Source organism: Rhopalosiphum padi, chromosome 1 (genome assembly GCF_020882245.1).
Source record: "Rhopalosiphum padi isolate XX-2018 chromosome 1, ASM2088224v1, whole genome shotgun sequence".
Classification (NCBI taxonomy): domain Eukaryota; kingdom Metazoa; phylum Arthropoda; class Insecta; order Hemiptera; family Aphididae; genus Rhopalosiphum; species Rhopalosiphum padi.
Genome location: NC_083597.1, coordinates 67427435 through 67445314, shown reverse-complemented (window position 1 = coordinate 67445314; position 17880 = coordinate 67427435). Strand labels below are relative to the sequence as shown.

The 17880-nt window shown below is 23.4% G+C and overlaps 1 long non-coding RNA gene across 1 annotated transcript; it reads right to left on the bottom strand.

The window, feature by feature from the left end:
* Positions 1-4819: 4819 nt before the first annotated feature.
* On the bottom strand, positions 4820-17563 carry LOC132917749 (uncharacterized). The gene is made up of 4 exons (XR_009660328.1): positions 17333-17563; positions 5350-5412; positions 5158-5205; positions 4820-5002 (listed from the first exon to the last, which is right to left on the bottom strand). It is a non-coding gene; the product is annotated as an uncharacterized LOC132917749 (long non-coding RNA).
* Positions 17564-17880: the final 317 nt, after the last annotated feature.

Genomic DNA, 17880 nt, shown 5'->3' with positions numbered 1-17880 from the left:
TCATAAATAAATCTTTTATTTTAAATTGGATAAAATAATATAATATACAACTATAATCTTACTTTGAAAATCTGTGAATGTATATAAATATTACAAATAATTATTAGATTAATATTATGAATCATTAATTATTAAAATATTAAAATAATTGTATAAACTATAAAGGTTAATTTTCATGTTTTTACATTATTGACAGACATCCTCATATCTTCTATAGTCAACCTACAGTTGAGTTGTATTGTTTACTGTCAACATTTAAATCCAAACATGACTGGCCTCGCACCTGCTTTAAAATATATTTTTTAATCTCAACGATGTTTTACTATCTCAATGAATACCTTACTTTTCTCTCCACTTCATATATCTATAAATAATCTTATTTATCACATCATCTTCAAAATCACTATTCTTCTGTACCAATCTTAAGTAGTTTTACCTACTCACTTCACACACTACATAAAGATGGAGGACGTCTTTATGATTTTTTCACATGCCATGCACCATAAATTCCTTGTTTACATTATCTAAAATCTTAAATAATTGTCTCAGTTTTATCTTAGTCCATTACCTATGAGTGTTCACTACTCTTTAAATATATTGTATCCACATTATCTGTGCTTTTTTTCCTTTAACACAACATTAACATCAAACGTCATGTACTATATCGCCTGGTCATTTATATTTTTCCTAATCTCGTATATTACCAAAAAAATAGCTAGTAGCTCAATTATTCTGAACTGTAATTGACACATAATAATTAATTATACATCTTTATACCATAAATTAGGTAAAATAATATAAATAATTTATTATAAACTTACTACTATCAGCTGTGAATACATAAACATAATATTAGTAGATTAGTGCTATGAATCATTAACTAAATTATAATACTACAATAATTTTATATAGGTTAATTTTTACCATAGCAAATTGTAAATACTCATTAAATTCATAAAAAGTTGAATAAAAATATATTTATATTAAAACTTAAAAGTACCAGGTCTGTCCATAAACGCAATTTGTGGGGCTTGGGGGCTAAGACCCTCCCCAAAAAAATAGTTTATATATATTCCCTTCCACTTTTATATATCTCTAAGAGCATACGCATAGTACATGTATGCAAATTATAATAGCCCCCTCCCCAAATTTAAGACTCAAATTGCGCCTATATAGGTTTGTATCAAGTTTTTCATTAAACAATGGTATATATTAAATTTTTTATTAATCATTTATATTGTTTAGTAATATTAATGTATGTACGAGTATATTTGTAAAATGTTATGAGTTTATAATTTGTGATATACATAACTTACAATAATTTTCTGTAATTTAATAAACATAAATATATGATTCATAGAATAATTTTAATGGTTATTTAAATATTATGATTTGTAAACGGATTTAAATGCTCTTAAAAACAAGAAAAATGACTTTAAAAATACTATTTAATACACTCATAACAGAAATTAAATGCACTAAAAATATTATTTTTTTAATTATTTTTATTGAAAAAATGTGTTTAATTATATAAAATTTTATTATTAGGTATTAATTATTCGTATCATTTTCATCAGTATTCTAGTTATTCTATCTATTTTTCACTCTAAAAATTATCTTTAAAAAATGATTATACTATTTAGATAGATACATTCATTATCAGATTCATTATACTTTTACCTTGAGTTTAATAATAGCACTGTATAATCAAGTGCTGCTTAATTTTTATATTTCATTAATTTCTTTATAAAAATGACTTACAAACATAAAAAAAGCAAAAAACATGTAAAAAAATGTAAAAAAAAAAACAAGTACAGAAAAATGCAAAATAAAAGTTACATTTTTCAATTCCTTTTTATATGAAATGAACTTTTGTGCTCGAAAAGCAATAATTTTGGGCATTCAGAAAAAAATGTATTTTGCATTTAAATCCGTTCCTTAATTATTATGATGTATAAATTATAATACAGTTTATAGTTAATAAATTATTACCGAATGATTGTGATATATACAGTGCTTGAATTGGGGGTGGACGTGGGGGACGGAGTCCGCATTTTTGCACATAGGATCGCGGACGCCGATAGATGTACGTGATATTTATTCTATTGTTATTGCTTTAATGTACACGTATATAATATACGTTTGATTCAAAGCCCATTTGTCGATATACAATACTGTTTTTTTTTTTTATTCAATAAATTACATTATATATTTATATTATTTTTGTTGTTCTCGGTAGCTAAACTTTTATACGTCATACTTATATCTTCAACCACGGGTTGTGCTGTATACCACGATTTAAGATAGTACTATCTTAAATCATGTTGTATACCATAAAATCGTTTCTCGACGACGTTTGTGTCGCACAATACTGTATGTCTGTATTCATGTAAATGGGTGTATTGGTGTATATATATAGGTAGTAATACATGATAAGTTTTTTGAAGGTGTATTGATGAGTTATTATAAAAACATGTTATATATCTTTATAAATCGTAATTTAAATTATAATGTCATTGGATGATGTGTAATAAATAAATAATTGTTTCTTTATTTTAAAATATTTTTATATAATAAATGTAATGATTTTTGGGGATTATGGGTGGCTGAAGGTGATGTGGGGGGGGGGGCTTTGCTCCGCACAGTAATGTGATATTGAATTTTGTATGGAACGCTCGTTCATCCAACATCCAATAAATCCCCCTTCTAGTTTTTTTCCAAATCAAACACTGGATATATATATTGTGTATTTTGGTTTTTAACAATAACAATAAGATCCATATGTTAGTATAACTATCTTACAACGATTTATTTTATTTTATTACTAAAACGTACTATTTAATTGAAAAACTATATATTTTATAATAAAATAAAATCATAAAAAGTATTTTTCTGTAAAAAGTAGATGTCTTTTATAGTATAGATAATATTATATTATTATATAACATATATTGATATAATAATATTAATACAATTAGTGTAGGTACTTACTATAAATTCCTACACATTTATAACCATAAATAAGTATAAACAGGTTTAATATATATATATAAATTGGATATTATATTGTATAATGAAAAATTAAAAATTAAATTTTTTCGTTGTGATTTAAAAAATATCATTTGTAGTGAGTTTTACTCACTTACAAGTATTCTATCATTTTTAAGCTCCATAATGATATTTTAAAAGTATTTTAAACTATATATAGAATAAAACTATTCGCATCGTTCTATATGATACTTAGGTAATGACTTAGAATAGTTTATAAGAACTATATTATGGAATAATATTAATATATTATAAATAATAATACTTAATAATATATAATATAATATGTATTATGTGTTATAAGTCATCGGAAAAAATTAATCCAGCCTATCATATTAATAATGGAAATTACGAATAGCAATATAAATATAATATAACAATATACATTTAGTAATGTAGATGACAGATCATGTTCACTCAGAATCGTTTTTTTTTTTTGTGTACAATTGTGATTTATCATTATATTCAAATTTAAAATAATATCCATTACATTGATCTCACTCAGTTAAGAAGTACAATTGTTACGTTTTATATAGTTTTCTTCTAATTAAAAAATTACAATAAATAATAGGTGCGTCATAAGGGTTAGCAGAATTTTGGTCTAATTAAATAAAGTTCAGATAATATTTAGTCATAAATTTAATGTTAGCCACATGCCATTTTAGTCCAATCTATTTTATCCTATAAAGTTAAAGCTAGATATGGCATAGTCCAATATCGTTCAATCCATGCAGGCAGTCCAAAACACTCTTATGTATATTGGACTTAAAAAATAATGGACAAATATGTATATTGCCAAAAAAAATATTATATTTTTGGACTAAATAAAAATTGGACCTTATGTTTAACCGTATAGGACAAATATTCTTATAGTCATCATGAGTGCTAATTTTTATTAAAAAATATTTTAAAATAGGTACGCCAAGTATCGAAATTACTGAAATAAATATATATTTTACATTTATTTACGATTTTCAGAAATATACGTCTAATCTCTCATTCTAAAATATCTTCGAAAGACAACTTTCTCTAGTTCAATTCTACACTGGATTTCCAATGTATTATGTAATTAAGTCATTAGTTCAATTCTAGGGGAGGCTAAGAACCCAAGCCCCACTCTATTTTCGCCTATAATAATAATAAACAAATGTGTAGTCTTACCGTAAAAAAACAAATCTATACAAATTCAATAAAATATTAAATAATTATAAAATAGGTTAAATATGTAATAGTTAGTTTTGATGACAGATAATATAATTATTTTCTTTAAAAATGTTTTGTTTGTGTAACTTTAAAAATTTTTATTAAAAATGTACTGTAGGCTGCATTATGTATAGTGAAAGTTATATATCAACAAATAATACTTAGAAAGTGTTTAACATTTTAAAAACATTTTTGTTATCACTTCGTAGAAATGACATTATTTCAACAAAAAAAATTTCTAAGACCATAATATTGTTAATTTTCTATATTTTGCCACAGAATAAATAAGTTAAATATAAAAAATTGCAGCTCAGTACGTATAGATTATATTAATAATACATTATAATTTAAAGTATATGTATTTAGTACAATAATAACCTTTTGCTGAATTTAATTCAAAGTCTGCAAATGTATAAATATAAATATTTTATTTATGTATGTAATAATAATATGGTTTGTGATAAATAATAAAACTACTAACTACTACTATTAAGTCGGTAGTCGGTACACAATAATAATTATGATTATTTATTTAGTAATACTGTATCTAACTAACAGTGATGTTTATTTAAGGTAAGTTATTTACATATTATATCTCCAATACAATAACATCAGTTTAAGAAATTTATTATACATAAATACATAGTATAATATTGTGTATTTTAATATTTATAACATTTTATTTTATTTGGTTATCCATGATATTACTCACCGAAATTTATACAAAATGATTGTGGTGTAGCTAGTTTGTCTGTAAACAAATTTAAAATTAAGTTAAGTGTATTTAATTGGTTTGTCTTTTTCAGTTATTAATTTTAACTAAACAAACTAACTATATAATACAACTATTAATGGGATTGATTATATAAATAATTTAAATTTATGTAAATAAATATAAAAACTTACCTTGAACTTTTATTTCTTGATTGTCTTTGTAGAATTGAATTATATAACCTAAGAAGTAAAATATTTTATTATTTACATTAATAATATTTATAATATCCATATTTCATACATATTCATATAATATTGTATTAATATACTTTATTTTTAATTGCAAAATGTTATAAATATCGAATAAAATATATAAAAACTCACATTCTAAGTTACGACGACTTGGATAATTTTTCAACAGATTTACTTCTAAATTACCTTCCCCATCTGAAATAATCAATTTTTTATTATTAAAATTTATTACAAACATCTAGAATTTTTACCAGTTAATTAAATTTCGTGTAAACTATTTTAACCTATATCAGAAGATGTTTATCATTCAACAACTATTGGTATATGTGTAAATCAATAATGTTATACCTAACCTAACCTGTAGGTTATAAACATTCTGCATTAAAATTAATCTCTATAATACATAAGTTAGGATAGGTATTTTAAAAAAATTGTTCAGGAGTAAATTTGTAAACTTTAAAGAGAGGATTAGGTATTGTGTAATTTAATTTATTGATTTTATAATTGATATTGCATGATGAGAACTAATGTGGAAGTATTAAATAATAGTAATAGACCTCTCACGTGGTAGTTAAAACACGGAAAAAAGATATGTCAAAGACAACCATGACAATTCTTTATAAATAGTTCTAATTATACCTGTAGCACTTTTACCATAGGATCACATAATCGGATGATCATGGGCGTTTTCGAAAGGAAGATCTTGAAGAAAATATATGTACCAAAGAAGGACGAAAAAGACAATTTAAATCAAGAACCAAAGAAAAACTAAAATAATTGTTCAGAAAAACCAGCATTATGTAAAATCATTTCTAAGAGTATCATTATGAAATGGACCGAAAAGGAATTCATATGATGATCGGGTGTGAATCTACTAGAGAAGATAACACAATGGAATTTTCAGTCACCATTAGTGGCATGTGGTATTTACACGAAATCACTTAAACTACAGAATAATATATTACTTTTGAAATGTATTAACTTATTATAATTTAATATGTAAAAATTTATCTTCAAATTTTTAGTACTCTTAAAAATGCATTCAAATTTATAATTGTATAAAATAATCGTTTAAAAGTAAGTTAAAATATTTTTAATTAATATCACTTTAAATTACTTACCATACATCGCTGAAATGCAGTAGTTTAAAAATCCAAAATCATCTATTTATAAAATCAATTATAATTATACTTATTGTTATTATATGTTATTAGATGATTCCTATTATGACTTAATTGAATATTAATTATTGTGATTGATCTTGAGCTAACAACACTTTAATATAGCAAATAGCTACCAAAGAAGTTTTTGTTATCATAAAATTTTACATACTCGAAAACCCAACACTCATTAAATTATCTGTGAAACATTCACGATATTAAAGATATAATATTCTCAAAATTAATATTTATTGTTTCAAATAATTTATGAATATTTGTCACATAAATGATAATCTAAAAAAAATTAAAATTAATTTCAACTCTCGTATAGCTAAATATTTCACACATGTGAATTTTAGGAAGAAAAAATGGGAAATTAGGTAATAACGGTTCTGCTGATTGTATTAAATTTTAATAAAAATATTTTTAATTTAAATTAAATTTACGTTAATTTAAATACCATACTATAACTTAAAACTATAGCAAATTTTAGAATACAAATTTGTTAAAATTTGAAATATGATTGTAAATATTACAACAAAATAATGAAATCGATTTTTTTCAAAAATTGGTTTTGTGTAAAAATTTACATTTTACCTAAATTTGTTTTCAGTTACTCAGAAAAGTACTAGGATATATTTGATTATGACCTCCTTAAAGTGCTAATAATATCCATATAACTACTTAAATAAGATATTGAAGTTACTATTGGAAGTATTTTTACTGATTCGAAGGATAATATCAGACAACAAAAAAAAGACAAATCGTTGGAAAATTAATGTACTAATTGCTCTGCTCAGATTATAAAAGGTTGTTTAAAATATTATCTTTATGTCAACATGGTTAATTTTTATTACATAATAAAGATTAATCTTATCACAAAATATATCATTAAGGCCAAATACTGTTTTATTGTAGATATTGATTATGTTATATAATTATATTATAAAATACATTAAAAAAGTAAGACGTACTAATATAAAGTTCCTTACTACTGCATTCTAAAGAAATTAAAATAACTAAATTAATTAATAATTAAATATCATACATTGAAAATTAATAAAGAAATATGTAACTGAGTAGGTAATTTTTATTTCACAAATAGTGATCAGTGATCACATATTATGATAATCTTTATAAACAGACTACTTAGTACCTACTCTATATTTTACAATAAGACTATACTATAGACCATAGTATATGTTATAAAAACATTATTTCTTGTATGAAATACTATTATTCCATATTCGCTTTATGAAATTAATGAATATTTTTGTATCTAATACCTACATAAGTAATAAAAAAATAGTTATTTTTATTATTATTTATTTAATAATATAAACAATGTAACTATAACATAATGTAAATAAAAATTCACCAATTTTATGAAAAAATTAAATCATTATCAACATTCTATAGTAAAACATAAATTTCACAAAATAAAAAAAATGGAGTTTTTTCAATTGATGTGAATATTTATAGAATATTAAAATCAACTTTAATGTTCACTGTAAGGTATTCCTGAATTTACACAAAAATATACATTTCATCTTTAATTGCCATATTATAAATAATTTATTTTATATTGCCCATATTGACTATTAATTGATTATATTGTTGACTACCACTTTTATAATATAGTACTTATAAATATTACGATTATTGTTTAAATTAAATATTAATTTTATATGTATTTCAATTTAAATACCAAATTATTGTTCGTAATTACCTTCTATGGTAGGATAACAGTTAACAATGAATATCATAGTTAATGTTATTAAAACTTTATAAAAAATCATAGTTACTTTTCAAACAATTACACAGTACAAATAACAAGCATAAATGTTATTGAATTGCAAAGAATGAAATATAATTATTTTCTGAATAGATACAATACTTAATAATACTTTTGCATTTATTAATTAACAACTATATAAACATTTCATGCGTTAACAAATAAAAAACAACATACTTTAATCTTAGTTCTAAAATAACTATAAAAATAAGGTACCTACACATGTGGCAAAATAGAATCAATGATACCAACGACATTTATGCTAACCTAACTTAACCTTTAAACAGTTTAAACAGAATATATAAAATATTTATAAGACACATATTGATTAATAATTCATAAAATATTAAGTATAAAAAAATGTGAAAAGTAAAATAAAAGTCTTAAAATTGGTTCTATTAATTCTACCTAATTAAATTTTTATATTAAAAAAGCTAGAATTTACAATATAAAAGATAATGCATTTTTCTATTAGCAAATCTATTAATATTAATATTAATATATAACATCAAGATAAATTGTAATTTATTTCAAACAATCATTATTGTTACAATATTGCTGATGGACTGTGGTATAATGATGAATAAAAATACCGTGTGGTAGAAATATGTGGCCATAATCCTTCAACCTTAAACTTTTTTAATGGTTACTGATCGAAAATTTGTTTTAGTAGGTACTTTTTAAAGGACAATATTAAAAATTACCAGCATTTTTAAATAATCACAAACATAAAAATAACAGGAATCTGTACGCAAGCAGTACGATGTATCACAAAAACAAATAATTTTATATCCATGACATTTTCACAAAAGGTACATAAAGATTTATATATGCATGATATATTTTTCAAAATATCTTGAATTTTTAAGCTAATCCCAACTAGAAATATCAAAAAATAAATTTTTTTAATTAATTTTTTTAAACGACAACGTTAACAAATCTTGTATTATGTTATCTAATCCAGTCCCGGTCATCTACCTAATTATATAAATTTCATAAATTAGCAAAAACCCAAACGGTATTTTATATATTAGCTAGTAAAACAGTGTAATCCATATATTAACGAGTATAATATATTTAGGAATTTTATAGAATAACTAGTTATTTAATAAAATAACGTATTACATACATTACCGCTAACATATAAATATATTTAATAATAAAAGATTCTTTCTAAGTATTTTATACTCAAGAACCAAAAAATATATTATCAGAAGTATTTTTACTATAGATATTACAAGTTAAAATTTGGACGAAATTAAATATTTAAATGAAAAAAAAACGATAATAGTTATCTTGTTGCAATTATTTAAAAATATCATTAATAGTAATTTGATACTTTATTTAATTTAAAAATATTAAATATTTATTTATAATTTGGATGTTTTCAGTTTTGCGTAACGTATATTTTTACTTTCTTTATAAATAAACATTTTGTACACCTATTATATATTTTTTAAATTTTTTAAATCACTATAGAAACAGCTTACAGCTTGAGTAGAGCTTATATTAAATTTTCAAGTTTTTTTACTCAAATACAAAACTTTATCATAAGTAAATAAAAAAAATCAAATATTGATAAATACACAAAAATAGTCAAAATATTGAAGATAATATTTTGTCTAAAAATTGCTAATTTAAATATTTTATAAAATATTCAAGAATGACACATGTTTATTTGATGGCATTTGATGGCCACCAATATGCCAAGCATGTGGCAACACGATTACAATCAAACATATCTTCGTAGAATGCAAAATACATGAAAAACTAAGAGAAGAACTAAACATAAGCCATGACATCAGAACAAGCCTTGGTCCAAATCCAGACAACAAAGTAAGCACCATACATTTTTTCAAAGCAACACAAATTCTCCAATTACTATAATATTTTAAAACTAACAACTATAATTATTCATTTTAATGTATTCTTTGTTTTTTTTTCCTTTGTTTATTATATATATATTTGTACTTTTTTTTTCTAATATGATATTAAATGTAATGCTAATGGCCACAGTTGTCGACAAAGCAGAAATTATTAAATTTCAAGATCAATAAAAAAAAAAAATATTCAAGACTTTATTCATTTTTGAATAATAATAAAAATAAAATTTATTTTGCAACAAAATTTCAGACCAGCTTTTCACTAATTTTTTCAAGTATACTTTGAAAGTAACTGAGGATGTTATACTTGAACAAGAATTTTTAAAACCAATGCATTTTTCACTCCACTTATCGATATTCTAAATTATTATTTGAATGCAGATTAGAATTTTGTGTTTTTGTTAAGTTCAATATAGTTGGTAATATTGATTATACGACAGATACTTTTCCATATGTGTACCTTATTTATTGATACGTATCTTGTAAGTTATATTGATTTAGTGTTTTAGTATATATATATAACATAAACAAATGATTAAATATACAAAATACAATGTGTATTTAATCAATGCATAAACCTATGGTATATTAGCTTAACTGTTATAATAAATAAACATCAAAGTATTATTTTCATGTTGGTACCTATTCAGAATATAATAATTTTCTATTCAAAGCGAAATAAAATGTATGCTTGTTTTTTGTAGTTAACTGCACAATAATTATGATTTCTTGTAAATTATTTATATCATTAATTTTTATATTTATTATAAGGTGCAATGGTACCAAAGAAGAAAAAGGTAATAACAAACAATAATTTTTTTACTTAAATAAAAATAAAAATAAATATTAAGTAAGAAATAAAACACTAATATTAAGTAAGAAATAAAACACTAATATCATATTATAAAAGTCAATCAACAAAATAATCATTAATACATTTTTAATTTATCAAATGCAAAATGCAAATTTCCTAAAATACTTATATTTTTGTGTTAATTCAAAACATTTCCTTACAAAAAACTTTAATATCCCATTATTTAGGTATTGACATAAATTTAATGAAATCGATTTTAATAGATCATACAAACTACGTTTTACTATACACAATATTTATAATAATTTGATAATAGTGTAATAGTTAGATTATTAATTGAACGTATTGCCGTATTGGAGATTATTTATTATTAGCAAAATTTAAATTATTAAAAATGTTTATGTAAGTATATCATTTAATACATTAATCATTATATTATACGTATATAACATATATTATCTGTAACCAGACTTATAGATTTAGGTTACCTAACCTTATTTAATAATATTGTTTTGTCCAAAATTAACAAGAATAAATAAGTAGATGAATAGAGTATTAAATTAAAATATACAATTTAACATAATATTATAAATATTTAAGTTAATTGCATTCAAAAATGATTTAAATTTAAATTATAAAATAATATACATTTTGAAGTAAAGTAGGCATTTTAATTTCTTTATAACTCGTACATTGATCATAATTCATAACTATAGGGCCAGGATTTTAATACTTAAAAAACTATCAACAATTGTTTAAGAAAAAAAAATGCATTTAAGCTGCAATAATATTCTTAAAACTGATCCAATTTTTTTTTTTTTTTTATTCTATTACAAATACATCTGAAAAAAGTTAATTTTGGTGATGGTTTAGAGCGTTAGCTGGTCAAAAACATCAAGTTGAGGGTGAACAACTCATCCCAAACATACCAAAATGTATAGTTAAGTTTATGTTAAATAATTTGATAATTTTTAAGTATCAGTGCACTACAGTGAATGTCGTTAATTACACTGTAGATCAGTGGTTCTCAACCTTTTTCTGCTCACGGCACATTTCTTATATGCATACATTTTGGACTGAACACTATAATAGTAATAAAGTAATACTATACGCGTGTACCACGGTCGCGACTCGCAGCACATCTACAGCTAGTTCATGGCACACTTATGTAACAGTGTAGATATATAAAGAGTAAAGATGTTATCAACGTATTAAAATCATAAATAGAATGATCGACAAAATTATTAAAAGTGTTCTAAAGTGTTACAACAAAAAATGTTGAACTAACACTTAAAATTACCAATAATACTGGTAACTAAATTAATTACATCAAAAATTAAAAAAAAATTCTCTAAAAACAGTAAACACTTTAAAACTATTAAAAATATTAAATACAAATTTTCTTTTACAATCGTCTGATGTATAAAACGAAATTTATATTTGAAGAGCATTTCCTGAAACTTCATAAAAAAATAATGCAATTGGAAATTAATTCCACTCCCTATAGTCATATGCTCATTATAACCAGATCATATATTAATTATTGTAAAATAATATACAAAATGTTTTTTCATTTTTTTAGAATTTGAGAGTAAGTTTACTCATTGTATACGAGTGAAATAAAATACATAACACAATTATTTTCATAAAAAATTACAATTCAATTATTATTAATATTTTAAGAACTAAATTGCTTTATAATAATATTTCACGATATTAATACAAAAAAAATAATTCGCTTACGACCTACATTTAATACAAATTTGATATATTTTGAAAAAATTTGGTATATCTAGTATAAATGATCACAAAATGGTTTGTATGGTAACTAAAATTTGAACGTAAATCTATGAATAATTATTATCTGTAACCTAACTGGAGTTTATGATACGTCAAAAGTGTATTTTGTTTATTATTTAATGGTTTGTTTTCAAATATACATAATAGCAAAAAATTTGTCTCATAATAAAATACATTTAGACATTTTATGTACAACAATTATTAATCAACCATATAATATTGATAGTTGTCTTTATATATACTTATTTAATTTATAATTTTTTTTAGAGTGCTGTGGTAAAGAACTTCATATTAGTTTTAAATACATTTTAGTATTTTACAATTTATTAATACAACATAGGTAATCATGTGGTTATGATATTATAACAGAATTTGGCCTACCTTTATGATGTTTAAAAGATTATTTAAATCTACATTATGTAACAAACTTCAACTCTATATTTATTCATAACACACTTTTTTCTGTTGTAAGACATAATCTAAAATTCACAATGATTTATGTCTTTTTCGTTCATATATTTTTCTGATTATCATAAGTAAAAAAAAATTCAAGTATACTTTTTATAATAATTTAATTGTGTAATTTAATCAATTATTGGCAAAATCGATTTTCGTCATTTCGAGTTGATTTAAAATGTTATTGAATTTCTCAAAGCTTAAAATGTTTAAATTTATTAGCATAATGCATACACAATGACATTTTCAAAATATTTTGATTAATTTTAAGCTGTTATCAATATTTATACCATGAACTTCTTCACATCATTTTACGTCAAGTCAGTATTGACTTAAAATGTAATAACAATTTTATATTATAATATAATATTAATATAGAAATAAGAAATAATATAATAAATGCAATGCTTTTACAAAAATTTAATTTATATTGTATTACTAATTTAAAAAAATTACTAGATGTCTAGGTATAATTATATTATAAAACTTACTTAATGATATAGGCTGATAGACCATCTCCACTCAGGATCGTTTTCATATGCAATGAATTAATATTTAATATGACCATTTCAGTGACATATTCAATAACGAAATAGACCAACTATATAACAGAGTTGTGTACTTGTTTGATACCTATTGGCTATTTTCCTTAATTATTGTTTTCTAATTCTACACTTCGATAGTAAATATTTAACTTACATGAGTTAAAACTAACTTTAAATATTTTTGGTTTTTTTTTTTATTTGTCTAAAATGTTCATACCTAATTATTTGTTTTAATACAATAAATTAACTCTTTTTCATAATATTTTTAATGTCGTTAAATGTCTAATAGATGATTTAAAAAGTGCCGGTTATTCAGGTAAGTATACATTTATAATAATAAAAAACTGTTTTATGATATTACAATGTTATCAGTTCAACCTTTTCTTTTGCGTACTTAACCAAATCAACCGGATAAAATAGTTTAGACAAAACACAAAACACCAAAAAGATAAGGTAACAACTATAAACGTATAATAATATATTATTTGTGTAGATACGTATGGACTTCTAAACCACTATATTTCAATGCAATTTAGTAAGTAACTTTAAGTTAAAATTATGTAAAACCGCAATGTAAATATTATATACATATTATATTTCATTATACATAGTAATAAATTATAAATTTATAATTATTTGTAATTGTTGTGTTGTGCCCAGTATATACCAGTGTAATTGGTTAAAATTTAGTTAGCTTAGGGTAGAGTTTTATAATACTAATTACTAACTGTACCCACGCACTTCATTGCCCGTACAAAACGCATCATTAAGTTTGATTGCCTAATGCTAACATTTATTGTGAAGATAAAATCTATTTTTTATTTTCTGATTTGGTGTATAAATTATATTTCCAACATGATCTTTACATAAATCATAAATGTCCCGCCTAGCGTTGCATTTTTTCAATCGATTAACCGATTATGTATCGTTCGTTAAAAATAATCTGTTATTCGAATAATCGATTAAATATTCGCACAGCCCTAAACGCAATAAAGAGGTAATATATTGAGGTCATTAATCGAGATAACAACTATCATATCTTATGACGAAGACAAAATTACACACATCGATTATAATTTCATCAAAACCAGTAGAGTAGTTTCGGAATGCATCGAGAACATTATACTCGTTGTTTACCCGTAGATTAACTTCTCGGAACAATTCATATCTATACGCAGATTGACAGACAAAAGGTCAGGTTATAGGTAGCTGGAAACTCGCGAGCCGCACAATTTTGTATATAGGTATATAATTTACATTATTTTTTAAAATTAAAATTATCAGTTTTTCTTTACTATATTATGTATTTTATATAGTATATACATATAAACCTACCTCTTGAATCACTCTATCAATTAAAAAACCTCATCAAAATCCGTTGAGTAGTTTTAAAGATCTAAACATACATAGGGACAGACAGCGGGAAGCGACTTTGTTTTATATTTATACTATGTAAAGAATAGAAGATGAAACTTTTAATCAAAATATTCTTATGGCTTTTATAATGTAAAATTCCAAAATTAATTTTTCTTATTAATATGACATATTTATTACTACTTATTAGTAATAATATAACATTTATTATACATATGATATAAAACTACTTCACGACTCGCATTGGCTTCGCACGATATAAGGACAATTGGTCCTCGTCATAATTTTATACTCGGACAATTAGTACCCAGCTTAAAAGTTAAATACAAAATATTTTTTATCATTAAACGTTCTTTAAAATGTTTTTTTAATAAAACAATACTTTTAGAATAACCTTGCATTCAATTTTTAAGCTTTTTAAGCAATATAAAATTTAAATAAATTATGTATTTTTTTTTTTTTTTTACATTTATTTGAATTATACAATCTATACAATATTTAGTATAATAAGCATAATAGAGAACAGAAATAGTATGTATTTTTAATAACAAAATCTGAAGCATTTAATAATAAATTTAAAAATATTGTTAGAATTAAACTTCCAAATATTTATAATTTTATTGAATTAATACAAATAATTAATTCAACAACAATGATATCATTGACAAAAAATAATGATGATGTTTTTTTCTAAATAATTTTTTGAAACCTTTAAGCGATAAGGACAAAAACATTGTTTCTATTTGTAATAATTTTAATAATAACTTTTCAAAAGATGATCTTTTGAACTATTAGTGTAGGCTTTCACAAATTGTAATTATTATGTTATACTTAAATTATTTTTTTATTCGACAATAATAATATTATTTATTAATTTATTATTATATTATTATGTTTATTTTTATTTTTTTTTTAAACAAATAACTGTTATTATATTCTAAAAGTATTATATTATTGAAAATACATTTTAAAGAATGTTTAATGATAAAAAAATATTTTGTATTTAACTTTTAAGCCGAGGACTAATTGTCCGGGCATAAAATTATGACGAGGACTAATTGTCCACATACGATATTTTTTCGCGGGGACCAATTGTCCTAGATCCGCTTCGCACGCTGCGCATGTCATCAAAAGGGCTACAGCCTATTTGCACCCAAGAGTAGTACATTTGCGCCCCGAGGGATATGGACAGATGCGCCTGAAAGATAAGGTACTACCTGCCGATTTATAGCCCATATGTACCCATTTATGGTTTGCACCGATCAAAAGTAAGACTACACTAGTCACTAACTACTGTCTACTACGCCATCCCGAGTCGTATACATCACACACAAGTACACAACCACTGGGACTTCATAATAGTAAATGCTCAAATAAACATATACATACGTGCGTTTACCAAGAAGTATTTAATTCTATATTTAAGTTTTTTATTGTTTATTACTAACGGTGTAACCCAATTATATGGAGTTACTATTTGAATGTCTACTCGTATACTAAATAATATGCAATATTTTTGTTTATTTCATGAATAATTGTGTTGTATAACACATGTGTGGATTATTATCATACAAATTGGCTATCCTAGAAAATGAAAATAAATATTTTGAAAAATACCTTAAAACTACAATTCATGATTGTAAAAAAATTAGCGGTAAGTGTGTATATACATTTATTATTGTAAACTTGTAAGCTATTTCTTTTGATTAAAATTAACAATATGTTAATATACAGTGAAACTTCCATATAACAAAGTCGAATAAGCAACAAAAAAAAATTCGTAATATGGAGGAATTCGTTAAATAGAATTACGTATTCATTCACAATGAAGGTCATAGTTCTTAAAAATATTTCGTTAAATAGAAAATTTCGTAAAATGGAAATTCGTTATATGGAAATTTCACTGTAATTACGTTTTTAATCTTGTGACTTTAGCCTATCATCACAATTCATATTCATTATAAATATTGACTTCTATTATTATTATTGTATATGCTTATGCCTAAGAACAATTTGCGGATCTAGAAAAAAGTGATAAAAAAAATAAGGTTTAGTATCGCAATATTTTGGAATAAATAAAAGCCAAATGGAAAAGGTAGGTGTGTAAGATAAGCAGAAGATATGGAAAGGTAATAAATTAAATGAAAGAGACGACTAGATGAGTGAATTATATGGATGAATATTTAAAAAGAAAGTAATGGAATACGATAATGTACGTTTATTCAAGATACTACTCGTAATAAATAATGAAACATACGTAAGAATAAACAAGTTTAAAATTTACTTACAGGATTCCATCTTACCCCTTCTATGCACCATTGCAAGTTGAAAATTTGTTTGTAGTTTTGTATTCTACTACTGCTAGCTTCTGATATAACTCACTTTAAATGAATATCCTAGGTTGGGGACATATTTAAGTTCCTCATTAAGAGACTCTCTAAATCTTTTGACCGCGATTAAGTTTAATTTTGTAGCGTTGGTTCCACTGGTTTGAAGATACTATTTTGTTGGTAAAACGTTTATAATAGCTGAGTTAGAATGACTAGTTGTTTTTGGTCATTAATTATTACCCATGATTAACTAACTAGGTATGTCAGCAACTTTACCGATTCTAGTATTAATACGCGCATCCAGATTAAACTAATAGAATGTGACGTCAGCCGCCAAGGATTTTATTTTTGGCGGGATTGCGGGAGTGTGGAATATACTGAATACTGATAACAAATCCTTGGCGGATGACGTAGCACGATGCGTATCATTTGTTTGCTGACAAACCTAGTTAGTTAATCATGTTATTACCTATATAAATCAAACCATAACTGGTTGATACCATGGA